Here is an 11,033-nt window from a genome sequence, read left to right on the forward strand (position 1 = left end):
TCTACGCAAACAGCCTGAAGGAGCATCAGAAAGGGAGTAACTAAATCAGGAGGGTCAATGTAACCGGGAAAGGGTACTGTCATCCCCAGGGAAACGTCTGGCCCAGCAAAGACCTCATTCTGAGGGAGCCTCATGGTGAGCCCTCCCCTGATAGCTCAGCTGGTAAAGAATCTGCCTGCAATGCAGGAGACCCTGGTTTGATTCCTGGGTCAGGAAGATCCGCTGGAGAAGGGATAGGCTACCCATTCTAGTATTCCTGGGTTTCCCTGGTGGCTCAGCTGGTAAAGAATCCACCTGCAATGTGGGCAACCTCGGTCCTGGGTTCAATGCCTGGGTTGGGAAGATGCCGTGGAGAAGGAAAAGGCTACCCACCCCAGTATTCCAGCCTAGAGAATTCCGTGGACTGTATAGGCCATGGGGTGGCAAAGAGCCGGACACGACAGCGACTTTCACTTCACATCATGAGCTCTAGAAGATTAAGAGGAGATTCACCACGCGAGCTGAGGAGTAGGCACCCCGGTGGCAGCAACTAGGTGAGCTATGGCTTGAGAGTCTTGAAACAGCAGCTAGATGTGCGAGGAATGTGGGGGTGAACGTGTGACCCATATTCCTGAGGTTCCATCAGTTGCATATGGGATTGAGGCAGTAAAACATGAGATAGCTCTGGTCACAGAACTGATGTGGAAAAGAACCAGAAATCAAGTCCAAGGGCACAGATGCTGGCAGATGAATCCAGATTAACCTCTCAGGAGACCTTCCCATGGAAAGGGCTTAATGGAGCTAGAATTTTTTTTTTCTTTTTTTAGAGAAACTTAGTTCAACTGTTTTCACTTAATCATCATTGAATCTTCTCTTCTTTTTCTGACTTTCCCCAATATTGAGCATCTGTTCATTCCAGGCCCAGAAGTAGGTGCTTCCACTGAGGAAGACTGTTCCCAGCAACATGATAATGTTTCAGGTGAAGAGGGTCTCCAACCGCTATTATTCATATTTTTATTTTACTCCAATTTCAACGAGTCTAGGCAATTTTCACGGGTGTGTTTACTCTGTCCCGACACTTACACTCAGATTCTTTATGAATGATGAGCCAGCAGCCAGACACGGGGTAAATCTTGCTCTGTCTCTTTTTTGCAAGTGAGACATCTTACCACTTGGGCCATAGAGGGCATTACCATGACCCAGATTTAGTCAAGCTTAAGCATTGAATATCAGCAGAAGTAATTCAGAGCTGATGGTGGAACACAGCTTCTGAAGGTGATATCTGATAGGCAAAATTCTTGCCTAAATCCCCCCTATTGACTTCAGATACTTAACTGACAATAATCACGATAGTGAACTTACAGCTTCTATAAGTTTGCTGTGAAAAATTTGCATGGATTACAAACATGATCAAGTTTTATTATTCTCTTGAAGTCAGAAGGGATAAAACACAATAAAATAGCATTTAAGACTATTTCTCCTGATGTCATTTCTCTGAATAATATTTTCCACTCAGACTTACAGATCAGTTGATAAGCATTGGAAATAAACTAGGAAAATATAACTAGGAAAACCTCTTTAAAATGAATTTTATATGAAATACTTAAGGTAGCTCGATTTGGCTATACTGGCTGCAAACCAGGCTTCTTGCTCTTCTCAACAGTGGTGCAGACACCCAGATGCCCCGTCTGGTGACAATGTCACATGCTGGTGACAGGACATGAGTTGGAGTGGGAGGTTGACGTTTGCTTCTCTCTTTCCTCTAACCCAACTTTCCTCCATCAGACAAGCCTCCAAAAAGCTTGTGTCAGAATGTCTCTCTTTCACGAACTTAGGATTACCAGGGGAGAAATGAGGGGGGAGGAATGGTTAGAGAGTCGGGGGTGGACATGTACATGCTGCTCTATTTAAATGGGTCACCAACAAGGACCAACTGTAGAGCACAGGGAAGTCTGCTCAACGTCATGTGGCAGCCTGGATGGGAGGGGAGTTTGGGGGAGAAGGGATATATGAATATGTAGGGCAGAGGCCCTCTGCTCTCCACCTGGAATTATCACAGCCTTGTTAATAGATTCTCAGTTCAGTTCAGTTCAGTCCCTCAGTCATGTCCAACTCTTTGCGACCCCATGGACTGCAGCACACCAGGCCTCCCTGTCCATCACCAACTACTGAAGCTTACTCAAACTCATGTCCATTGACTTGGTAATACCATCCAACCGTCTCATCCTCTGTCGTCCCCTTCTCCTCCTGCCTTCAATCTTTCCCAGCATCAGGATCTTTTCCAATGAGTCAGTTAATAGACCATAAGTGAAAGTGAAGTCGCTCAGTCGTGTCTGACTCTTTGCGACCCCGTGGACTGTAGCCTACCAGGCTCCTCCGTCCATGGGATTCTCTAGGCAAGAATACTGGAGTGGGTTACCATTCCCGTCTCCAGGGGATCTTCCTGACCCAGGGATCGAACCCAGGTCTCCTGCATTGGAGGCAGACGCTTTAACCTCTGAGCCACCAGGGAAGCCCTACTCCAATACAGAAGAAAAAGTTCTTAAAAAAGAATGTCTGTATTTCATTTCTCTTGCTAGCTAAAGGCTCTGTTGGTCACAGGCTCGTTGTTTCAACCTCACCGAAGTTTATGAAAAGAAAGTGAAAGTGTTAGTTGCTCAGTCATGTCTGATTCTTTGCAACACCATGGACTATAGCCCACCAGGTTCCTCTGTCCATGGAATTCTCCAGGCAAGAATACTGGAGTGGGTAGCCATTTCTTTCTCCAGGGGATCTTCCTGACCCAGGGATCAAACCCAGGTCTCCTGCACTGCAGGCAGATTCTTTATCATCTGAGCCACCAGGGAAGCCCATGCTTTCACTTTCTCTGAGTTTATAAATAGGAGTAATTCATCCTAAGGATGGAACTGAGGTTCCTCTCTAAGAACCCAAGTCCTCCACCTACAGAAACTATGTGAAATTACAAGACGGCCCCTCTTCATCTGGTTGTCCCCACGGCCCATAAAATGGGTCTCTATTTGGCGTCTTTGTTTTCCCAGGAGGGTGACAGATGGTCCTCTAGTCAGTGTAGACTGTGAAAGGGCATCCCGTTTGTATTTCTCTGCCCCAGTTCAACATCATACTGAAGATCTCATAATTATGGAGAAAATATATTAGGAAGAAGCATGATCAGAGGTCTGGCTAAATCACATGCATATTTCTGTACATTTCATCAACAAATACATAACCAAAGAAAAAAAATCAGATCTAGAATTCTACAGGTTTTTATCTGTTGTAAATCTACCTGATTCTTTAAAAGTTTTAAAACTGGGAAAAGAGCCTTAATGACCTCTTAGTATCTTTCAAGATTCATCAAAAACCAGTTTTCACAAAGTTCCTTTTTTGAGAGAAAGAAAATTTGTCATTGTTCTCCCCTGAATCATTACTGACACTCAATAAGGGATGTGAGTCATTATCATCAAGCAGCTCCCATCTTTCTGGCCTGAGATTGTTAGCAACTCCTTCCAGAACTCAGGACAGGGACTGCTCTTGGCTTGAAATAACACAAGAAAGGGAAGATTCATTCGCATCATTGTTTTACTTTTTAGGCACGAACTGATGGACAGGTAGCCAAGTTCATCAAGGTGGCTAAGATACCAGCGGCATTTAGGTAGGCCCTCTGCCCCACCAATGAAGAAGCAAATGGCAACCCACTCCAGTATCCTTGCCTGGAAACTCTCATGGACAGAGGAGCCTGGTGGACTACAGTCCATGAGGTCGCCAAGAGTCAGATATGGCTTAGCGACTAAACAACAAAGACAACTGTCCCACTGGTCACTCCTCTTCCCAACATGTGATTCAGATCAAAACAGACGTCACTAAATATCCGGGGTGTCCAGAAAGCTGTGACCTTTGTCTGGATTCACGTTCCATTAGAAGAGGCAGTAATAGTTCTTTCAGCATCGGGCACCAGCCTTTGGGAAGCTGTCTTCCCATCCGATGATCATCCCATCTCCTCCCACAGCACTTCTTCCTAAAACTAATGATTAACCTCATTTTATTCTTTGTGTTGTGGCTACGTTGCCTACCTGTCACCCTAACCGGACTGTCAATTCTGTGTAGAAAAAGTAGGCTAGTTACTCTTCAAGATCCCCAAGGCCCAGGTTTGGGGCACACTCAGTATACACAGGACAAAAATTTGGGCAAGTTTTTGTCTGTTAGCAGAATCTCGCTTCCCATCACTAAGCAACTGGGGAAGTGTGGGGGCTTGATTCATCTCTGGAAGGTCCAAAGGGCTGTGGGAAAGATCCCAGGCTGATCTCAAAACCCATCTGCCCTTCTCCAACCAATTCTCCTACAAGGAGAGGGCTTAGGCTCACACTCCTGTCATTCTCTCTGGCATCTTATTAACCTAAGAGGGGCTGGCAGGCCTCAAGGTCAGTCCACACCCCATCGTCTCGCCCCTGCTCCCCCCACTGCCTCCCGTGGACGCCGTCTGGCCCTGCGGCCCCCTCTGCCTGCCCACCTCTGCAGCCCCGGGCTGATGACTCCTGGCCTGCTGGCTCCCCACTTTGCAGTCACTCATTCTTTCTTTTAAATCCATATTGAAAGGCTATCTTTCCTCAGGCCACGACGACACTCCCAGTCTACCGCGTGCAGCCATCCAGGGCCTTACTCTTTTTCTCTCCTGCCTCACTGACTTTGTACACACAGCTTTTTCAGCCCCAGGTCCCCCCCGCCAGGGTGCCCACTGCAGTCATCCTCACATCCCCGATTCACCTGCTACAGGCAGTGTCCCTCCTCTAGGAAGCCTCCCTGGGTTTGGTCTTTGGGTCTTTGTTTTCATAACCCCTTACTTCCTCTCATAGATGACCCATCACTGTCCATCACCTTTGGAAGGTGGGCCTGTGTTTAGATTTATCATTACCGAAACAGCTTGAAATATCACCAGGAGCCAAATGCAGTCCACTTCCTGTTTTTGTATAGCCCAGAGCTAGGAATGGCTTTTAAGTTTCTTCAGTTCAGTTCAGTTCAGTCGCTCAGTCGTGTCCTACTCTTTTCGACCCCATGAATCACAGCACACCAGGCCTCCCTGTCCATCACCAACTCCCAGAGTTTACTCAAACCCATGTCCATCGAGTTGGTGATGCCATTCAGCCATCTCATCCTCTGTCGTCCCCTTCTCCTCCTGCCCCCAGTTCCTCCCAGCATCAGGGTCTTCTCCAATGAGTCAGCTCTTCTCATGAGGTGGCCAAAGTATTGGATTTTCAGCTTCAGCATCAGTCCTTCCAAAGAACACCCAGGGCTGATCTCCTTTAGGATGGACTGGTTGGATCTCCTTGCAGTCCAAGGGACCCTCAAGAGTCTTCTCCAACACCACAGTTCAAAAACATCAATTCTTTGGCACTCAGCTTTCTTTATAATCCAACTCTCACATCCATACATGACTCCTGGAAAAACCATAGCCTTGACTAGACGGACCTTTGTTGGCAAAGTAATGTCTCTGCTTTTTAATATGCTGTCTAGGTTGGTCATAACTTTCCTTCCAAGGAGTAAGCGTCTTTTAATTTCATGGCTGCAACACCATCTGCAGTGATTTTGGAGCCCCCAAAAATAAAGTCTGACCCTGTTTCCACTGTCTCCCCATCTATTTCCCTTGAAGTGATGGGACCAGATGCCATGATCTTAGTTTTCTGAATGTTGAGCTTTAAGCCAACTTTTTCACTCTCCTCTTTCATTTTCATCAGGAGGCTTTTTAGATCCTCTTCACTTTCTGCCATGAGGGTGGTGTCATCTGAATATCTGAGGTTATTGATATTTCTCCCAGCAATCTTGATTCCAGCTTGTGCTTCATCCAGCCCAGCGTTTCTCATGATGTACTCTGCATATAAGTTAAATAAGCAGGGTGACAATATATAGCCTTGATATACTCCTTTTTCTATTTGGAACCAGTCTGTTGTTCCATGTCCAGTTCTAACTGTTGCTTCCTGCAGGTTTCTCAAGAGGCAGGTCAGGTGGTCTGGTATTCCCATCTCTTTCAGAATTTTCCACAGTTTATTGTGATGGAGTTTATGGACAGAGGTTCATGACATTGTACAGAAGGCAGGGATCAAGACCATCCCCATGGAAAAGAAATACAAAGAGGCAAAATTGTTGTCTGAAAAGGCCTTACAAATAGCTGTGAAATGAAGAGAAGCGAAAAGCAAAGGAGAAAAGGAAAGATATTCCCATTTGAATGCAGAGTTCCAAAGAATAGCCGGGAGAGATAAGAAAGCCTTCCTCAGCGATCAATACAAAGACATAGAGGAAAACAACAGAATGGGAAAGACTAGAGATCTCTTCAAGAAAATTAGAGATACCAAGGGAACATTTCCTGCAAAGATGGGTTCGATAAAGAACAGAAATGGTATGGACCTAACAGAAGCAGAAGATATTAAGAAGAGGTGGCAAGAATACACAGAAGAACTGTACAAAAAAGATCTTCATGACCCAGATAATCATGATGGTGTGATCACTCACCTAGAGCCAGACATCCTGGAATGTGAAGTCAAGTGGGCCTTAGAAAGCATCACTACAAACAAAGCTAGTGGAGGTGAGGGAATTCTAGTTGAACCATTTCAAATCCTGAAAGACGATGCTATGAAAGTGCTGCCCTCAATATGGCAGCAAATTTGGAAAACTCAGCAGTGGCCACAGGACTGGAAAAGGTCAGTTTTCATTCCAATCCCTAAGAAAGGCAATGCCAAAGAATGCTCAAACTACTGCACAATTTAAGTTTCTAGAGGGTCGGAAACAAAGTCAAAGAAAGAAAGAACAAAGAAGAACATCTGATGGAGACTCTGTGTGACTTGCAAAGCCAGGAGCTCTGGTCGGAATTCAGCCTGGCCCATAGTAAGTGCTCAGTAAACATTTCCTTGTCCTTGTTGAAATGCTTGTGAATGGTGCCTGCAGCCATGAAATTAAAAGATGCTTGCTCCTTGGAAGAAAAGCTACGATGAACCTAGACAGTATATTAAAAAGTAGAGACATCACTTTGTTGACAAATGTCCATATAGCCAAAGCTATCATTTTTCCAGTAGTCATGTACAGATGTGAGACCTGGACTATAAAGAAGTCTGAGTGCCGAAGAACTGATGCTTTTGACCTGTGGTGTTGGAGAAGACTCTTGAAAGTCCCTTGGGCAGCAAGGAGATCAAACCAATCAATCATAAAGGAAATCAACCCTGAATGTTCACTGGAAGGACTGATGCTGAAGCTGAAGCTCCAGCACTTTGGTTACCTGATGCAGAGAGCTAACACATTGGAAAAGACCCTGATGCTGGGAAAGATTGAGGGCAGGAGTAGAAGAGGGCAACAGAGAGTGAGATGGTTGAAAGGCATCACCAATTCAATGGACATGAGTTTGAGCAAACTCCAGGAGACAGTGAAAGAGAGAGGAGCCTGGCATGCTGCAGTCCATGGGGTCACAAAGAGTCAGACACAACTTAGCAACTGAACAACAACTGTAAACATTTTCTTGCGGTCTGAGCATTCATAGTTGTGTACACACGGGCTGTGCTGTCTTGGAGAAGTGCTCTTTAGGACCCGTGAGCAAACAGGCATAGACAGAGCTGCATCTTCTGGGAGTGACAGTTGGAAGCATCAGAAAATTGTCTCCAACACAGGATTTAGGGGATGGAAGAAAGACATCTTTCTGGTATCTTTGCATCAGAAACTTCCGGAAGCCTTTTAAAAACAAGTAGCTGGACGTGGGTGTATTTTTTTCCTCTCCAGTAAATTCCCAGGGTATGGCTCCATTTTTAGAGGAACAAAAGAAGAAAAACTAAAAGTTGAGTGTGTTTTCTTCCAATGTAATCCAATAATCACAGACATCTTTTATGAAGTACTGCTGTATATTCTGTTACCCTGGAATCAACCTTTTAATGATTTCATACTACTTTTCTAAAACATATTTTACCAACTTCAGAGTTCACATAAGCCTTTCATTGAAAGGTTATATTCCTAAGAAATTAAAACAGGCTCTGTAGTAAAATAGTTTGACATTTCAGGGAGTCATTCCTTCCGTACATTGAATGTCAAGGAACACAGAAGAGAATCTCTAATTAATGACAGAGAACAAAGGACAGTCAAGCTGATTCTTCCTTAAGTCCACAGCTTCATCCTGATTAGTCAGATAAACAGCTTTCTGCGTTTAGCCCACCGAGTAATAAATATTCTGTGTCCTTGTCTATTTTCTCTCGCAGAGTAAGACAATTTCAGCACAGCCCACTCACAAAGAGAAGGTTTGTTAGGTCCTTGAGGTTGTTTTCCAAGCCTTTTGCCTGTGTTTCATGGTGACTTATACTTTTGTATAAATAAAATGCTGAACAAGAATGCAACAGAATTCCTGACATCAGGACAGTGTGAAGACTTGGAAGCAAGAAAGTAGCCAGCATGTTCCCCGGACGTGAAAGATCAGTGTGGTAGTGCCCAGCATAGGGGCACTATTGGAGGAGACTGGAGTCTTCCCTGGTGGCCCAGTGGCTAAGACTCGGAGCTCCCAGTGCAAGCGGCCCAAGTTCGACTCCTGGTCAGGGAACTAGATCCCACACACTGCAATTAAACATCCTGCACCGCCAAATATAGGCACGCACACACACACACACACACACACACACACAGACACGGGCTTCCCTGATGACGCTAGTGGTGAAGAAGTTGCCTGCCATAGCAGGAGACATAAGAGACTCGGTTTCTACCCCTGGATCAGAAAGATTCCCTGGGGGAGGGCATGGTAACCCACTCCACTATTCTTGCCTGGAGAATCCCATGGACAGAGGAGCCTGGTGGGCTACAGTCCATGGGGTTGCAAAGAGTCGGACACGACTGAAGTGACTTAGTATGTGCATATACGGGCGCGCGCACACACACACACGGGCGTCCCTGGTGGCTCTCAAGGTAAAGGATTCGCCTGCAAGGTAGGAGACCCAGGTTTGACCCCTGGATTGGGAAGATCCCCTGGAGAAAGAGATGGCAGCCTACTCTAGCATTCTTGCCGGGGAAATCCTTTGAACACAGGAGGCTGATGGACTACAGTGCATGGGGTTGCAAGAGTCAGACACGACTCAGTAAATAACACACATACACACACACACATCTACGTATATACATATATAGAGATATAATGAAAAACCTAAACAAACTTTTTAGCTAACTCAATATATGTACATATACATATATATGGTGGTGGTGGTGGTTTAGTCGCTAAGTCATATTTGAGTTTTTGCAACCTCGTGGATTGTAGCCCACCAGCCTCCTCTGTCCATAGGGTTTCCTGGGCAAGAATACTGGAGTAGGTTGTCATTTCCTTCTCCAGCGGATCTTCCTGACCCAGGGATTGAACCTGGGTCTTCTGCATTGCAGGTGGATTCTTTACCAAATGAGCCAACAGAGAAGCCATATATATATACATACATACACACACACACACACACACACACACATATAAAATATCATATATAATTTATACATAAATTGCATATACTATTTACTCATGCTATTTGATAACAATTATAGATATCCAAATCAACTTGACTTTCAAAACAAACAACAGGAAGACCCAGAGGGATGGGATGGAGAGGGAGGTGGGGGGGGGGGATCGGGATGGGGAACACATGTAAATCCATGGCTGATTCATGCCAATGTATGGCAAAAACCACTACAATATTGTAAAGTAATTAGCCTCCAACTAATAAAAATATATGGGAAAAAAAAAACCAAACAACAGAGCAGTAAATCTTGATCTAAGAGACAGATGAGATAGAAGATAAACTGTCTGTGTGTACAGGTATATGTGTAGTCTAATCCTGAAAGCAGTTTTCTAAAAAGACAGAATTATGTACTTTCTGAGTCCTCTGTAAAATGAGAAACTTAGCCAAGACTTCACTAATGCCTTTAAGAAATTATAGCTGTGAAAAGCCAGACATGGAAACCCCTTGGAATCAGGAGAGCCTCATCTGTTCCTCCACGGGTGTCTGCCTGGCTCATTGCTACTGAATAACCTGACCCGTCTTCATGCTTTAGGGCTGGGCTTAGCATGGAGCCACGCATCACCCGCTAGACAGTTATGGGAGACGCTGAAGGTGACTTATTCCAAAGAGGGACTCAAGGACTGTGATCACGCTGGGAAACCAAAGTCACAGCCCAGTCTTTTCTAGAAATGACCCTTCCCAAACCACACCTGAGCAACTTCCAGCTGACTTTAAAGTAAGCTAACAGAAAGCAGTAAGGAACCTGAGCTAGTTCAAGCTTGTAAAATTTCCCATCCTTTGATTGTGAAAAGGGACTGTATTTGGAGAACTTTGCTTTCGTATCCAATAAAGTGCTGGTTATTCATCAATTAAATGCACAGGAAAATGCAAGTAAAAATACAATCGTTCTTAACTAACAAATGTCAGCTTAATTCAGTTGCACTGAATCAAGACCTTTTGTTTATTTTGAGGCAAGAATTTCTAGTGACAATTCTACAGTTTAAATCCCTATAAAAACGGATCAGAGATGTAAACATTTTAAAAATAAAAAATTTTAAATACTGGATGAAAATCAAAATGAATTTCTCTATATAAGTTGATACAGGTTAAATGGGGAAAACTCAAAATCCACAATCAATAAGGAAAAGGATGAATTTGATTTCACAAGAAGAGTTCTGCATTGCAAAAACAGTAAATTTATACTGCCTTGATATAAAAAGGGTTCTCCTTTGTAGTAATATTCCTTGTCTTTTTTAAAATAATTTTTTAAAAATTTTAATCGGAGGATAATTGCTTTACAATATTGTGTTAGTTCCTGCCATACATCAACGTGAATCAGCCATAGGTATACATATGTCCCCTTCCTCTTGAACTTCCCTCCACCTCCCACCCCATCCCACCCCTCTATGTTGTCACAGAGGACTGGGTTTGAGCTCCCTGCACCATACAGCAAATTCCCACTGGTGATCTGTTTGGGGATGTATATGTTTCAATGTTACTGTTTCGATTCATCCTTCCCTCTCCTTCCCCCACTGTGTCCACACGTCTGTTCCCTATGTCTGTGTC

General features: G+C 44.4%; 1 non-coding gene across 1 annotated transcript; it reads right to left on the reverse strand.

Moving 5' to 3' along the window:
• Positions 1-2,418: 2,418 nt before the first annotated feature.
• On the reverse strand, positions 2,419-2,491 carry TRNAW-CCA. Its single transcript has one exon. It is a non-coding gene; the product is annotated as a tRNA-Trp (tRNA).
• Positions 2,492-11,033: the final 8,542 nt, after the last annotated feature.

Source organism: Cervus elaphus, chromosome 15 (assembly GCF_910594005.1).
Source record: "Cervus elaphus chromosome 15, mCerEla1.1, whole genome shotgun sequence".
Taxonomy (NCBI): Eukaryota; Metazoa; Chordata; class Mammalia; order Artiodactyla; family Cervidae; genus Cervus; species Cervus elaphus.